The sequence below is a fragment of the Emys orbicularis genome, chromosome 14 (assembly GCF_028017835.1).
Source record: "Emys orbicularis isolate rEmyOrb1 chromosome 14, rEmyOrb1.hap1, whole genome shotgun sequence".
Taxonomy (NCBI): domain Eukaryota; kingdom Metazoa; phylum Chordata; order Testudines; family Emydidae; genus Emys; species Emys orbicularis.
The window spans coordinates 43,486,727-43,503,522 of record NC_088696.1 but is presented as its reverse complement, the minus strand read 5'-3'; the positions used below and the strand labels follow the sequence as shown (position 1 = coordinate 43,503,522).

Genomic DNA, 16,796 nt, shown 5'->3' with positions numbered 1-16,796 from the left:
AGAAAGTGCTCTCATCCAAACTATTGCATTAGATCTACAAGTTGGTTTCTAGCAGGCAGTGTGGTCCAGTGGTTAGGGAGTCTGAATTGGGTTCTATTCTCAGCTCCATGACTGAGTTGGGTAAGTTACTTTAGTGCTCTTTGCCTAAATTTCCCCATCTGTAAAATGGGGCTAATGATACTGACCTTCTTTGTAAAGAAAAGCTTATACTTAGGAGCTAAGTATTATTATTAGGACACTTAGCTCTACATTTATTTAGCTTTCTTTCCATAGCAGGTGTTAATGGAAATGTGGCTATTTATTCTCTGCACCTACATAACATACATTTGCAATTGCATGGTTCAGAGAGGTGCTGATTTGGGCACATCTTGCATATGTGGTGTTTCAAGATTAATAAATCATACATTGGCCAATGCAGGTCACACATTGACTCTAAGACCGAGAGGCCTTTTAGGGATACAGGGCCAAATTCAGGCCAGACAGAAGCATGGAGGGTTAACTCAATGCAATTCCATCCATACAACTTTGATTCACCCCATGTCTGAATTTGCCCTAAGGTTTCATTCATGAACCCTTCCACAAAATGGCACGTTGGACTAGGCTTTTTGATTTTAAAGATCTGTACTTTTCAAAACAATCCTTGCCTTTTTGTTTATATCTCGTGTAGCTATGTGAAAAACAGGCACTTCAATTAATTGGAGCCCTAATTCTCTGAATGTTTTCACTGTCTGATGCCAGCAATATGTGTTCTTTTTGCTGAGCAATGAAACAGCATTCTCTTTTGAGTAAGCCCTAGAATAAATCCAACATCTCCTTTCTAATAAAATATATGAAACTAAATGAGTCAAATTCTATTCTCAGTTACTCCATTGTTTGTCTGGAATAATGCCATTTATGACCATAGAGCAGTTGTCCCCAACCTTTTTACGCCCAAGATCACTTTTTGAATTTAAGGGCAACCCAGGATCTACCCCACCCCTTCCCCGAGGCCCTGCCCCACTCACTCCATCCCCCCCCCCGTCATTCACTCTCTCCCCCACCCTCACTCACTTTCACCAGGCTGGGGGAGGGGTTTGGGAGGGGATGTGGGCTCTGGGCTGGGGCCGAGGGGTTCGCAGTGTGGGAGGGGGCTCTGGGCTGAGCCTGGGCAGGGGGTTGGGGTGCAGGAGGAGGTGAGGGAGGGAGACAGTTTGGGTACAGGAGGGGGCTCTAGGCTGGGGCAGAGTGTTGGGGTGCAGGATGGGTTTCAGGGTGCTGGCTCCAGGAGGGGGTTCAGGGCTGGGACGGGGGTTAGGGTGCAGGAGGGGGCATGGGGTGCTGGCTCTGGGAGGGGGCTCAGGGCTGGGGCTTGGGGTGCAGGATGGGTTTTGGGGTGCTGGCTCCAGGAGGGGGCTCAGGGCTGGGGTGCGGCCTCCTGCCGGGCAGCAGTTACCTCCGGCAACTCCCAGTCGGAGGCACAGGGAGCCTGCCTATCCTGGCCCCACGCCGCTCCCGGAAGGGATTAATGTGCCCCTGTGGCCCCTGGCGGGGAGGGGGTCAGGCAGCACGTGGCCCTGCGCGCTTCCCCTCTCTGCAAGCACCGCCCCCACAGCTCCCACTGGCCACAGCTCCCCATTCCCGGCCAATGGGAGCCGCGGGGGCAGTGCTTGTAGGCAGGATCAGCGCACCGAGGGAGACCATTGCCCCCCCGCCCCTGGGGCTGCAGGGCAGCACTGGCCACTTGTGGGAGCAGCAGGGAGTCTCTTAGTGGCAGCCCCGTTGTGCCGCTGGAGATCGCGATAAACTGGGAGATCCTCTAGGATCGACCAGTCGATCGCGATGGACCGGTTGGTGACCACTGCCATGTCTTGCATCTGAAGAAGTGAGGTTCTTACCCACGAAAGCTTATGCTCCCAATACTTCTGTTAGTCTTAAAGGTGCCACAGGACCCTCTGTTGCTTTTTACAGATTCACACTAACACGGCTACCCCTCTGATACTTGTCACTGCCATAGAGCCACTCCAGAGTGACACTGCTGTCACTGAGAGCAGGTGCTGTGCAGTCATTGGATCAGTGGCATATGCCGCGCTCAGTGTGAGTGGGGCAGTTTAGCTTTACCAAGGTGTCACAGCAGGCCAGTGGCAGAGTCTAGAATAGGATGGCTCTAACCACTAAGGGGAAATATACAAAAGCACCTGAGTCCCATTTTCAAAAGCAATCTAGCCCTAGATCCTCAAAGGTGTTTAGGCTCCTGACTTTCAGTGATTTCAGTGGAAGTTAGGAACCTAAATATCCTGGTGCATCTGGGACTTAATTCTCATTGGAAGTCAGTGAGACTTAGGCTTCTAAGTGCTTAAGTCACTTCTGAAAATGGCACTTAGGTGCTTTTGACAATGTTACCCTTGGTCACTGCAGGAAATGTTTAGGGCAGCATGTAGAGTACAGACAATGCAGTGTAGGCGGTGAGGCATGGCTTGGATGAGTAGAGAAGAATAGTGCCCAGCATTCCTGAACCCTCAGGGTATAGACCCTTCCTGGGCTGCCCAAGCGGTGTCTCCCATGTCTGCTGCTATTGTTAGCCGCGTAATGGCTCAGCGCCTCCCCACTGCTGGAGCTTTCCCCTGCTGAAGTAAAAGCCTCTGGCCTGGGAAGGCGCTGGCAGCTCTCACTCCTGCCTTTCCCTGCAGCGTGTGGCTGCACATGTAGCGCCTGGACTCTACACATAGCTTAACTGTAACATCCTACTCACTAAGTCACATGTCCATGGATTATACTATAGCTACCTGATTTGCAGCAGCTATATTGTACAAACAGGTACTGCCATTTTTAATTCCCTTCTGACTCTGTACCTTCCCGTTTTCTCTGATTCTTTCTTGTTACCATTTCAAAAGATCTCAATTTTGCTCATCTAGTCCCAACTCTTTTGCACTCTCATCCTCTGTCTCTTTATTTTTCTGACTCTTTGTCATTTAAAATCCCACCTCTGCATCTCTCTCCTCGTTGGTTCTAGTGCTATTGGGTTAGGCTTTGCATTGAGGAAAGCATCCAGATCTTGACTAACTGTAGCCTCTTCCTAAGGGAGATATGGCTTTGGTTGTAGAAGCATCTGTTGAAGCTGTGTGTGTGGCTCGTTGGATCAAGTCAGCACCTCTGCCCTTATTTGCAGGTGTTGTTGTGTTTAGAGAAATGATCATAGAAATGTTGGTGGATAGAGTTAACTTGAATGACAATAAAAAGGAAAAAAGATCAATAATGTCTTAATTATCATGTGAATAATAAACATTTTGAGCAGCCTTCCAAGCCTGTGGAAAACAAACTGTTCTGCAACTCTGACTTTCCGACTGCATCTTGCATTTGGTTTAATTTATTTTTTCAAATAGACGTGATATGTCAGCAGCAATAGCTGGGATAGAAGCCCAGGTGGCTACCAAAGACATTGATCTCGCTGTTTGCTGCAGATTTTTTTTTTTTTTTTTTTTTTGTGCAGCATACTGTGCCATTAGCTGAGAGTCACATTGGGAGCACGAGGGAGCTGACTCCTTGGAAATGGAAACCAAGGAGGACAGGGATTTGCTACCATCGCACTGTCCTTGACAAGTCACCACTGTCTTGTCATTGCCTTCCTGATTAATGCTGATCCTCTGGAAATCTTCCTTTCCAGGTTGTGATAGTGCTGCCATTTTTGTAGTAGGCAAGGAGAGGCAAGTGTGTATAGGAATTGTTAGTATTCCAGAGGCTCTCCAAATCAGCTGGAGACCTGAGTGGCTTGTTTAGTGGCACTCATTAGAACAAGAGGCCTTTTCTGATCAAGTCTTTGCCAGGAGGAGTCACCACTATTGTGAGTGATAGCATCCATCCAACCATCCCATTGTGTTTTCAATGAGGCTTCACTTACTTGTGGGAAAAACACAGGACAGCTGTTGGGTTTTTGAACTCCTTTTTTTATGATGGGTCTGAAGGGATGTGTTTGCAGTCAGTAGCTCCTCCTTGAGTTCCATTCCCAGCTCTATTGCTGATTTTCTGTATGGCTTTGGGCAGATGACTTCACCTCTGCATCAGTTTCACCCTTCTATAAAATGGTATTAGCCATGCTCTACCTCCCTCCCAGGCGGGCTGTGTGAAGATAAATCAGTGAGGACCAACTTTACACGATGGCCTTTCATTATAGATGCTTCAGTTTTGGGGTGCTTAACTTCAGATAGCCTAGGTTCTGATTTTCAGAGCTGATGGGAGCCACCGGCTTTTTTTTTTTTTTTTTTTTTTTAGAGTTCTGGGTGCTCAGCATCTCAGAAAATCAGGCCCTAGATGTTTAAAGGTAGGCACTCAAATGTAACGCCACTTTTGGATATGTGGCCTGTAACATCTATAGAGTGCTTTGGACTTGTAGAGTGCTATATGTGCTAAACATTGCTTAGAATGCCTGTATTGCACTGCTTTACACCATCTGTAACAAAGCAAGGTAACAACGCTTGTGTAACACTGACAGACCCTGGTTGTCGGCGGGCAGGATCGAACTTGGGACATCTGGAGCTAAAAACATGAGCCTCTATTGCATAGGCTATAAGCCACATAGCTATTAACTAAGGCTGTAGAGCAGACTCATTAACTCTCTCTAAGTGGTCTCAGTGGTTCTAGAGGGGACAGAACACCACACCCGGAAGGTGTGTGGGTTACACTTGTACCTCCTTTTGTGCTATATCATGATACAACACCCCTTTGCGTTGTATACCATGTGGCAGTTGTCTCTTGTCTCTGACTGCCATTAAGCCATATACGCTAAAATATCATGCTTGCAGTTTTGTATCTGTTATTTCTTTAGGAGTAGGTGTCCCCTGTATCTTTCCACATGTTGATTCAAGTATTGTCCTATAGAGGACTTGGCTGCCCAAGCTAACCTATCCTCATCTAAAAACGTTTAGAAGCACATATACCTGTAACAGCTAGTCTTAAAGGGCATGTAGTGAAGCATAGTCTTTTAACCAGCAGTTCCTGTTCTCCTATGGCTTTACAGAAATGTACAGAGACTCTTACAGCTTATTTTAATTTCCCAGGAGAAATAACTCTCAGTATTTCTCTAGTTTACAGCCTGGCATACGCTAACACTGAAGGAAAAAATGGTGAAAATTACTGAGAATTTTATCCTTTTGAAAAAGTGTGTTTGGGTGTGCATGTGTGGTTCAGGGAGATTATCCATCCAGCTAGCATGTGCCTTTTGGAGAGTCACTGACTGGCGGATTGACAAGCCCACTGACAATTGCAGTGAAGGTGGCTTTTTTTGGTTCCCCCCCCAAATTCTGCTGAAATGTTCACTGCAAACACCCAGAATTCTACAGATCACTGATTTTATAGCAGAAGCTTTGAGAGCTCAGGCCTCGTAGTTAGTATGGGCAGGTTTGCTTTTGACTGAAGGTATGTGTGAAACATTCCAGCAATAATGCCACATTAAAAGGGTCCCTAGGAGAGCTGACTAGTCTATTTGAGGGTAGGGTTCCTCTGAGTTCTTAGAAAAATTGGATCTGATTGTGCCTTAGGTTCTCCCAGCACCTCCTCTGTCAGTAATTTGAAGTGTCACTGTGTGGCTTTCTGAAGTGTACCAAGTAAACACACCTAAAGGAGGCGTATGTATACCCCAAACACCTGGGGTGTGGTGTTCTGTCCCATCTAGTGGCACCGAGACCACTTAGGCCTGGTCTACACTACGAGTTTAGGTCGACTTTAGCAGCGTTAAATCGAATTAAGCCTGGACACATTCACACGACGAAGCCCTTTCTTTCGACTTAAAGGGCCCTTTAAACCGGTTTCTTTACTCCACCTCCGACGAGGGGATTAGCGATAAAATCGGCCTTAGCGGGTCGGAATTGGGGTAGAGTGGATGGAATTTGACGTTATTGGCCTCCGGGAGCTATCCCACAGTGCTTCATTGTGACAGCACTCTCAACTCAGATGCACTGACCAGGTAGACAGGAAAAGCCCCGCGTACGTTTGAATTTCATTTCCTGTTTGCTCAGCGTGGAGAGCACAGGTGACCACGCAGCGCTCATCAGCACAGGTAACCGTGATGGAGTCCCAGGATCGCAAAAGAGCTCCAGCATGGACAGAACGGGAGGTACGGGATCTGCTCGCCATATGGGGAGATGAATCAGTGCTAGCTGAACTCCGTAGCAGTAAACGAAATGGCAAAATATTAGAAAAGGTCTCCAGGGCCATGAAGGACAGAGGCCATAACAGGGACGCACAGCAGTGCCGCGTGAAAATTAAGGAGCTACGGCAAGCCTACCACAAAGCCAGAGAAGCAAACGGAAGGTCCGGGGCAGAGCTGCAAACATGCCGCTTCTACGAGGAGCTGGATGCCATTCTAGGGGGTGCAGCCACCATTACCCCAACCGTGTGCTATGACTCCCTCACTGGAGAAACACACAGGGAAGCGGGTTCGGGGTATGAGGAAGATGAGGATGGAGATAATGTAGATAGCTCACAGCAGCAAGGAAGCAGAGAAACCGGTTTCCCCAACAGCCAGGATATGTTTATCACCCTGGACCTGGAACCAGTAACCCCCGAACTCACCCAAGACCCTGTGGGCACACAGGGGACCTCTGGTGAGTGTACCTTTGTAAATATTACACATGGTTTAAAAACAAGCGTGTTTAATGATTAATGATTAATTTGCCCTGGCAATCGCGGCCAGTACAGCTACTGGAAAAGTCTGTTAACGTGTATGGGGATGGAGCGGAAATCCTCCAGGGACATCTCCAGAAAGCTCTCCTTCATGTACTCCCAAAGCCTTTGCAAAAGGTTTCTGGGGAGGGCTGCCTTATCCCGTCTGCCATGGTAGGACACTTTACCACGCCAGGCCAGTAGCACGTAGTCTGGAATCATTGCATAACAAAGCATGGCAGCGTATGGTCCCGGTGTTTGCTGGCATGCAGACAACATCCATTCCTTATCGCTCTTTGTTATCCTCAGGAGAGAGATATCATTCACGGTCACCTGGTTGAAATGGGGCGATTTTATTAAGGGGACATTCAGAGGTGCCCCTTCCTGCTCTGCTGAACAGAAATATTCCCCGCTGTTAGCCACGCGGTGGGGGGGGAGGGGTGAAGTGATCATCCCAGAGAATTGGGTGTGTGTGTGTGGGGGGGGAGTTAGTTGGGTTTGTGCTGCATGTTAACCCGGAAACCGCAGCCCCTCCTTTTACATTGCAAACCCATTTTAAATGGCCAACCCAACGGGTGCTTGGTATGGGAAATGAGAGCGCTACTGTTTGAAACCATTCCCACATGTTAAGAAGGTTAAAAAAGCCAAAAGACTGTGTCTTACCATGGCTGCCTGCAAGCCGAAATCTGTTGCCTGGCACTGCGTGAGTGATCTCTCACACCAAACCGGCAGGCCCTCAATATAAGAGGAAAAATGCGACCTTGTAACAAAAGCACATGTGCTGTGTAATGTGAACAGCAAAATTTAACGTGAAAGAGTGTACCCATTGTTCTCTAAAATGTGTCTTTTTTAACCACCTCTCCCTTCTCCTCCACCAGCTGCAAATGTTTCTCCTTCACAGAGGCTAGTGAAGATTAGAAGGAGAAAACGGAGGACGCGGGATGATATGTTCACGGAGCTCCAGATGTCCTCCACGCTGAGAGAGCACAGCAGAATGCGTGGAGGCAGTCAATATCAGACTACAGAAAAGCACAGTATGAACGAGAGGAGAGGTGGCGGGCTGAATCGCGGGATGAACAGAGCAAGTGGCGGGCTGAAGATGATAGGTGGCGTCAACTTGCAGACAGAAGGCAAGAGTCGATGCTCTGGCTGCTGGAGCATCAAACTGATATGCTCCAGCGTATGGTTGAGCTGCAGGAAAGGCAGCAGGAGCAGAGACCGCCGCTACAGCCCCTGTGTAACCAACAGCCCTCCTCCCCAAGTTCCATAGCCTCCTCACCCAGACGCCCAAGAACACGGTGGGGGGGCCTCCGGCCACCCTGTCACTCCACCCCAGATGATTGCCCGAGCATCAGAAGGCTGTCCTTCAATAAGAGTTAAAGTTTTAAACTGCAGTGTGTCCTTTTCCTTCCCTCCTCCCCCACCCATCCCGGGCTACTTTGGCAATTATCCCCCTAGTTGTGTGATGAATTAATAAAGAATGCATGAATGTGAAGTAACAATGACTTTATTGCCTCTGCAAGCGGTGCTCGAAGGGGGGAGGAGAGGGTGGGGTGGTTGGTTTACAGGGAAGTACAGTGAACCCGGTGGGGGGGGCGGAGGGTTCATCAAGGAGAAACAAACAGAAGTTTCACACCATAGCCTGGCCAGTCACAAAACTCGTTTTCAAAGCTTCTCTGATGCGCACCGTGCCCTGCTGTGCTCTTCTAACCACCCTAGTGTCTGGCTGCGCGTAATCAGCGGCCAGGCGATTTGCCTCAACCTCCCACCCCGCCATAAATGTCTCCCCTTTACTCTCACAGATATTGTGGAGCGCACAGCAAGCAGCAATAACAATGGGGATATTCTTTTCGCTGAGGTCTGAGCGAGTCAGTAAGCTGCGCCAGCGCGCTTTTAAATGTCCAAATGCACATTCCACCACCATTCGGCACTTGCTCAGCCTGTAGTTGAACAGGTCCTGACTACTGTCCAGGCTGCCTGTGTGCGGCTTCATGAGCCATGGCATTAAGGGGTAGGCTGGGTCCCCAAGGATCACGATAGGCATTTCAACATCCCCAATGGTTATTTTCTGGTCCGGGAAGAAAGTCCCTTCCTCCAGCTTTCGAAACAGAGCAGAGTGCCTGAAGACGCAAGCATCATGTACCTTTCCCGGCCATCCCACGTTGATGTTGGTGAAACGTCCCTTGTGATCCACCAGGGCTTGCAGCAGCATTGAAAAGTACCCCTTGCGGTTTATGTACTCGGTGGCTTGGTGCTCCGGTGACAAGATAGGGATATGGGTTCTGTCTAGGGCCCCACCACAGTTTGGGAATCCCATTGCAGCAAAGCCATCCACTATGGCCTGCACGTTTCCCAGAGTCACTACCCTTGATATCACCAGGTCTTTCATTGTCCTGGCAACTTGGATCACAGCAGCCCCCACAGTAGATTTGTCCACTCCAAATTGATTCCCGACTGACCGGTAGCTGTCTGGCGTTGCAAGCTTCCACAGGGCTATCGCCACTCGCTTCTCAACTGTGAGGGCTGCTCTCATCCTGGTATTCTGGCGCTTCAGGGCAGGGGAAAGCAAGTCACAAAGTTCCATGAAAGTGCCCTTACGCATGCGAAAGTTTCGCAGCCACTGGGAATCGTCCCACACCTGCAGCACGATGCGGTCCCACCAGTCTGTGCTTGTTTCCCGGGCCCAGAATCGGCGTTCCACGGCATGAACCTGCCCCAGTAACACCATGATTTGCACATTGCTGGGGCCTGTGCCTTGTGAGAGGTCTATGTCCATGTCAATTTCCTCATCACTCTCGTCGCCGCGCTGCAATCGCCTCCTCGGCTGGTCCTGGTTTTGCTTTGGCATGTCCTGGCTCTGCATATACTCCAGGACAATGCGCGTGGTGTTCATAGTGCTCATAATTGCCGCGGTGATCTGAGCGGGCTCCATGATCCCAGTGCTAGCTATGGCGTCTGGTCTGAAAAAAGGCGCGAAACTAGTATCTGACGGACCGGGGAAGGGAGGGAGGGAGGGGCGAGTGACGACATGGCGTACAGGTACAGGGAATTAAAATCAACAAAGGTGGCTGTGCATCAGGGAGAAACACAAACAACTGTCACACAGAATGGCCCCCCCAAAGATTGAACTCAAAACCCTCGGTTTAGCAGGCCGTTGATTTCACGGAGGGAGGGGGAAGCAAATGAATACAGAACAAATCTATTTTTTACATCTTAAGCTGGCAGACGACGGTGCAGCATGACTGATAGCCCTCGGCCTCTTCTGGGTGCTTGGCAGAAAATACTGGGCGCTTGGCAGAAAATAGCATACTACGATTGATAGCCATCATCATCAAGACAGTTCGCTAGGACTGAGCATGTCTGCCCAGGTGCCCATGATTGACAGCCACTGCAATATGACGATGATGGATACCAATCGTAATATACCATCTTCTACCAAAAGGCAAGGGGCTGCTGCTGTGTAGCAATGCAGCCCCACGTCTGCCAGCCCCACGTCTGCCAGCAACCAGATCGCCCTCGGCCTCTTATGGGTGCTTAGCAGAAAATACTGGGCGCTTGGCAGAAAATGGCATACTACGACTGATAGCCATCATCGTCATTGTGAAGGCAGCAGAATATGACTGGGGGGATGGGGGACTGGGGGGACATACGGAGTTCCAGCCACTGCTGTACGATGACGACGGTTACCAGTCGTAATACACCATCTACTGCCAAAAGGCAAAAGGCAAGGGGCTGGTGCAATGCAGCCCTACGGCTGCCAGCCCCACAGCTGCCAGCACCCAGATTGCTGATGAAGGCTACCAGTCATGCTGCACCGTCTACCGCCAAAAGGCAGTTAGCTGCTGCTGCTGTGTAGCAATGCAGTACCACGTCTGCTGGCACCCAGATGACATATGGTGACGGTGAGCTGAGCTGAGTGGGCTCCATGCTTGCCGTGGTATGATGTCTGCACAGGTAACCCAGGTAAAAAGGCGCGAATCTATTGTCTGCCGTTGCTCTGACGGAGGGGAAGGGGCCTGACGACATGTACCCAGAACCCCCCGCGACACTGTTTTGCATCATTCAGGCATTGGGATCTCAACCCAGAATTCCAATGGGCGGCGGAGACTGCAGGAACTGTGGGATAGCTACCCATAGTGCAATGCTCCGGAAGTCGACGCTAGCCTCGGTACTGTGGACGCGGTCCGCCGACTAGAGCACTTAGAGCATTTTATGTGGGGACACACACAATCGGCTGTATACAACCGATTTCTATAAAACCGGCTTCTATAAATTCGACCTAATTTCGTAGTGTAGACATACCCTTAGAGAGTTAATGAGTCTGCTCTAACAGCCAGTTGGCTTTTAGCTCATGCTGTAGAGGCTTATGCAGTAAACTCCAGAAGTCCCAGGTTCAATCCCGCCTGCTGACAACCAGGGTCTGTCTGTCAGTGTTACAAGTGGGGGCTTGTCCAGGATTTCAAGTGGGAAGTCTCTGAAGCTCGGGGTGCGCTTCGATAACAACTGGGGTCTGTCGGCATTACATGTGCATGATGCGCCTACATTTTATATAGTTTTTTATGAATGCATTTATATTTAAAATGCTAAAAAGGAGCCTATCCAAGGATGTAGGCACCCTAACATTGATTACATGACAGTGAGATCCTAGTAGCACTGAAATAATCAGTCTGTCAGGAGTCCAGACAGACAGCTACAGACATTCATTTCCACCCCTCTACCATTCTGGGAAGTGCTCCCTCAGCCCTCTCCCCAAACTCTCTCAAACAGGTAGCAGCATTCCCAGAAGGTCACCAAATGCAGGCTAGTTTGGACCAAGAGGGAGAGTAAGTGCTGGATACTAGAACCCACACAGAGAATGCCCTGCCAACCACCCTCTCTAGTGAGGGGGATCCAGATCCAATGCCCTTGATGACTGAAGCTATGGCAGTATGATCTAGATGAGAGAGTGGTCCTCCAGGCAGGCTGGTTGCAAGCCATTTGGAGAATGTTCACACTACAGCTGGGAGCTGGATAGACAGACACGTGCAAGCTCTGCTTAAGGTAGTATGCTAAAAATAGCAGTGTGGAGGTTGGGCTAGCCACCCGAGCTCAGACCCAGAAGGTTGGGCAGGCTTGTACTTGGGTGGGTAGCTCATGATGCCATTTATGCTGCAATGTTCCTGCTGCTGTTTTTAGTGGGCTAGCGCAAGTGGAGCTAGAATGATTTTGTCCATGTGGGCTGTGAGGCATGGGCCCAGCTGCAGTGTAGACATGTGCTCGAGGCTTTATAGGTTATAACCAGCACCTTAAACTCCACCTGGAGACTAACAGACAGCCAGAGCAGATCCTGATCACTGGTGTCATAGCCTTCTAACACAATGCTTTGCCAACCAAACACGTTTATGCATTTCTACAGCAGTGTCAGTCTCCAAATAGCTTTCTGGTGCAGCCCCAGGTACAGCACATTCCAATGGTCTAATCCTGAACTAACACAAGCATGGATAACAGTGGCAAGGCCTGCATCCAAAAGGAAATGTAATACCTTCCTAGCCAGACACATGGCAGGTGCATCTCCTTTTTTGGAGCATGCTCGCTGAAAGCTTCCTGGAAATGTTCCCTTGAGCTAGCTGGACTGAATGAGAAGCCATGTAACATTCTTTACTATCCAGTACACTGGACTCAAATTCCCTGCCTAAAACTGTCTGTGGTGCTCCACCATGAATCAGAATATTCCCTCCAATTGTCTGCCTTGGGACGACCCAGTGCTGTTTTTGCCCAGCTGTATGGAGTTCAGTACAGACTCTTACAAAATGCTGTGGGTCTATTGGAGATTTGTACAGATGCCATAATGGAGGAAGTGGGGAGACAAAGGAAATAAAAGAGGAGCTAAATGCATAGGGCCAGGTCCATCCCTGGTGCAACTCCAATTCAATCCATGTGGCCTGTGCTTTGCAAGTCTATTTACAGCAGAAGAAAAACTGTGGAGAACAGAATTAGGGCAGCAGGCATTAGAAATCCAGAGGAACTACCCCATCACTGCACCGTGACACAGATGGATTCCAGAGTCACCACAAGCAGATGGGATTCACCCAAGGGAATTACAGGAGTGAAGGGGTGGGACTTTCAGAATCAAGCTCGCAGATATTGAAGTTGTCATAGAGCAAAGGCAGAGAACAAAGAGCATTTAGGGAGGCTGATGTAAAGCTAGCTTTAAAAAAAGAGCAGCAGGTGTGATGCTGGTAACTGCAGATTAGTTGATTTGACCTCTGTTCCAAGTAATATAGTTAAATCAATCATTACGGATAACATGGTAGGGTGGTTCAGCTGGAAATGAGATGCCAGGCAGACATCAGCGTTGGTTTGTGGAAGGCTAAATCTTGTCAGCTAAATCTGATTGACTTTTGTGAAAGGCCGATGAAATGGGTAAAGGAAAAGCAGTCATCATTTGTCTGGATTTCTGTAAAGTGTTTGATAAAATGTCACTGTGACAATGCGGTTCTGGCGGAACCCAACTGAGAGTGCCAACTCAGGACAAATTGCTCAAACAGGGCAGTTACAGCCCAAGGCTGGGTTTTTTTCCACCTCTAAGGCAAACCAAACCAGCCAGATTAAGAGGACTTCGGTCTCACCCCACTGGCTAACCGCAAGTCTCACAAGCAATCTCCTTAGACACTCCAGTTTCCCAGTATCACCACCAGTGCCACTCGTTATGGGGACAAATGGTTATGAAAACCAAGACCCCAGTAAAAGAAAAAGGTTCTCCTGATCCCAAAGGATCAAGCCCCAGACCCAGGTCAATATACAAATCAGATCATACCCACAAATCACGCTGTTGCCAATCCTTTAGAATCTAAAATCTAAAGGTTTATTCATAACAGGAAAAAGATAGAGATGAGAGTTAGAATTGGTTAAATGGAATCAATTACATACAGTAATGGCAAAGTTCTTGGTTCAGGCTTGCAGCAGCGATAGAATAAACTGCAGGTTCAAATCAAGTCTCTGGAATACATCCCCCGCTGGGATGGGTCCTCAGTCCTTTGTTCAAAGCTTCAGCTTGTAGCAAAGTTCCTCCAGAGGTAAGAAGCAGGATTGAAGACAAGATGGAGATGAGGCATCAGCCTTATATAGTCTTTTCCAGGTGTAAGAACACCTCTTTGTCCTTACTGTGGAAAATTACAGCAAAATGGAGTCTGGAGTCACATGGGCAAGTTCCTGCATACTTTGCTGAGTCTCAAGGCATATTTGCCTTCTCTCAATGGGTCCATTGTATAGCTGATGGTCCTTAATGGGCCATCAAGCAGGCTAGGCAGAGCTAACACCAGTTTGTCTGGGATGTCACCCAGCAGCATAGCATAAGTTTGAAATACAGACAGTATAGAGCCAATATTCATAACTTCAACTACAAAATTGATACACACATATAGACAGCATAATCATAACCAGTAAACCATAACCTTGTCTTAGACACCCCATTTGACCCCCTTTATACAAGATTTGGGTGCCACTACAGGACCTTGGTTGCAACAATGATCTATATGGTCCCAGATTATATCAATAACGTCACAGTCACATAGAAATCTTGTAGATAAAGCTAAGAAGACAGGCATTGATCATCTGGATTACAAATTGGCCATTGGGAAGGCCGCAGAGGGGAGTTGCATATGGAAGGAAAGGAGTGGAGTCTTGCATTGCTGGGGGTTGGGACCCATTCCAATTTGTACATAAGGCATTTGGAAGGCAGGACAAGCTGTAGATGGTACAAACTACACCTCTACCCCGATATAATGTGACCTGATATAACACGAATTCAGATATAACGCGGTGAAGCAGCGCTCTGGGGGGTGGCTGCGCACTCCGGCGGATCAAAGCAAGTTCGATATAACGCGGTAAGATTTTTTTTGGCTCCCAAGGACAGCGTTCTATCGGGGTAAAGGTGTACCAAGGATGTCAGGGATCGTCAAGGGGATGTGAACAGAGCAGGGAAATAGGACAAAGCCCGGCATAGTGGAGAGCAGCAGCCTTGAAGTTATATTTTGGTGGGGTGATAGTGAGTGACGAATTATATGGCACTGGGGAGCCAGCTGGTTGTCTCCAGGCATTTGAAAGTTTGGGGTTTTACTAGGTGTGGCATTTCTGTAAAGGAAGCACTGGACTGTTTGAGAGTGTTAGCTGGACTCCCTTCAATACACTTTCAACTTTCACTCTTAAGCAAATATTTTCTTGGGGAGTGTAAGGTGATATGTTCACTTTCTCCCATGTCCACCCCCTCCCTTTCCTACATATTTCTCTCCTGTGTCTGCTTTTCCATCATTGCAGGCCAAAACAAGAATCACAGCAGGAAATGAATGCAATACCGGGAGACTCCCAGCAAACGGGGCCATGTAGCTCCACCGTCCTCCTTCATCTTTCCTCCTAGCCAGGTCCAGTCTGTCTGTCCACTCAGCCTCTGGAACTCACCCTATCTCCCCACCTTCAGATAGTTGGTGGTGGTACCCAGGGTTTTCAGAACCCAAAGCAGTGGTAACTTAACCGTTTTTCTCCAGGCGGAGTGAGGAATAAATCAATGGGGGCACAGCTCATCCATCTAATAAATGATTGGCACAAGCAAAGTCTGAACTGGTTCTGAGGGATCAGCAGCCAGGCTTCCGTCTGACTGCTGGGGAACACAGGTGTCAGATCCTTGCCCAGAGGAAAGCTTCCTTGGACTACTTCAAAGCACTTTCTAACTAAACGTTTTATAATTTTTCTCCAAACAAAGCACATGACTCATAATAGCCTCTAATAGGCTAACAATTTCCCTAGCAACTGCCAATAATAATTCGTCTCCTTATCAGCAAAGCATTTCTAATCATAACAACAATAAAACTTACATATTAGAGGCACCTAAAACCAAGGTCATTGTCCAAGCAATCCTTCTACAGTATTTTCATGGAACTTTCACTTCTTCTCCCAACCTCCCATTCTGATAACAAAACTGCAAACATGCAGTTATTTGGCCTTGCCTCTTAGGCCTAAGATTTTCCTAGCTACATGATGTGTGGTTTTCAGCTGGCAGTGGCTTAACATACAAAATTGCTGACTGCAGTACTGTCAAATTCTGGAGTACGCTAAGGAATGTCAAATTCTGGAGTAACCGTTTCCCATCTAGTATCAGAGGGGTAGCCGTATTAGTCTCAATCTTTAAAAAGCAACAGAGGGTCCTGTGGCACCTTTAAGACTAACAGAAGTATTGGGAGCATAAGCTTTCGTGGGTAAGAACCTCACTTCTTCAGATGCAAGACAGTGAGGAAGAAGAAGTGAGGTTCTTACCCACGAAAGCTTATGCTCCCAATACTTCTGTTAGTCTTAAAGGTGCCACAGGACCCTCTGTTGCTGTTTCCCATCTGTTTCTAGAGCAAGGAGGGAATCTGGTTTAATGGGGCTACAAGTCAGGGCCCCTGGGTTCCATTGACTCCCTGTATGAGCCTGGGGAAGTCACAATCATATTTTAAAGGAATTGTCCTTTTTCGATCCAATTACTAGTCAAAGTTTGGGGCCCTGGGAATATTCCAGCTGGCAGCATAAATTGATGGAGTCTGGTATGCTATTTGATGCAGTGTTGCTTATTTACAAGGAATGTACAAAGTTATGTGCCTCTGAACTCAGAAGCCACTGAATAAAAGGAGCAGTTTGTTAGCTTACAGCCCTCAAGTCTCTTTAGCAAATATGAGACCCAAAAGTTCTCTCTTGATTTCTCCAGGGTCACTGTGCTCACATTTGCTTTCTTGCCTCTCTGTCTCTCTGTGTTCTTGTCCTCCGTTTTTGTGTAATCTCTCTTCACACACACACGCACGCACGCACGCACACACCTACCTACCTACCCACCCACCCACCTACCCAAAACAATGCTCAGGGCGAGTTCATACAGCTCTGTTGTCTTTGGGGGTGGCTTATGCTTACAGTTAGGTGTGAATTCACCCTTCAATTAACATATCAACCTCAATGGGGTTTTAACTCAACCCATAACAAGGTTTAGCCCAGCTCATAACATTTAGGTGTCTAACTTCCTGAATGGGATGTAGATAGGGTGACCAGATGTCCCGATTTTATAGGGACAGTCCCGATTTTGGGGTCTTTTTCTTATATAAGTTCCTATTACCCCCCACCCCCGTCCCGATTTTTCACACTTGCTGTCTGGTCATCCT

The 16,796-nt window shown here is 48.1% G+C and overlaps 1 protein-coding gene across 1 annotated transcript in view; it reads left to right on the top strand.

The window, feature by feature from the left end:
* Window positions 1-16,796, top strand: part of HYDIN (HYDIN axonemal central pair apparatus protein) — a 383,856-nt gene that overhangs the window by 61,173 nt on the left and 305,887 nt on the right. The gene's annotated exons all lie outside the window — the stretch shown is intronic.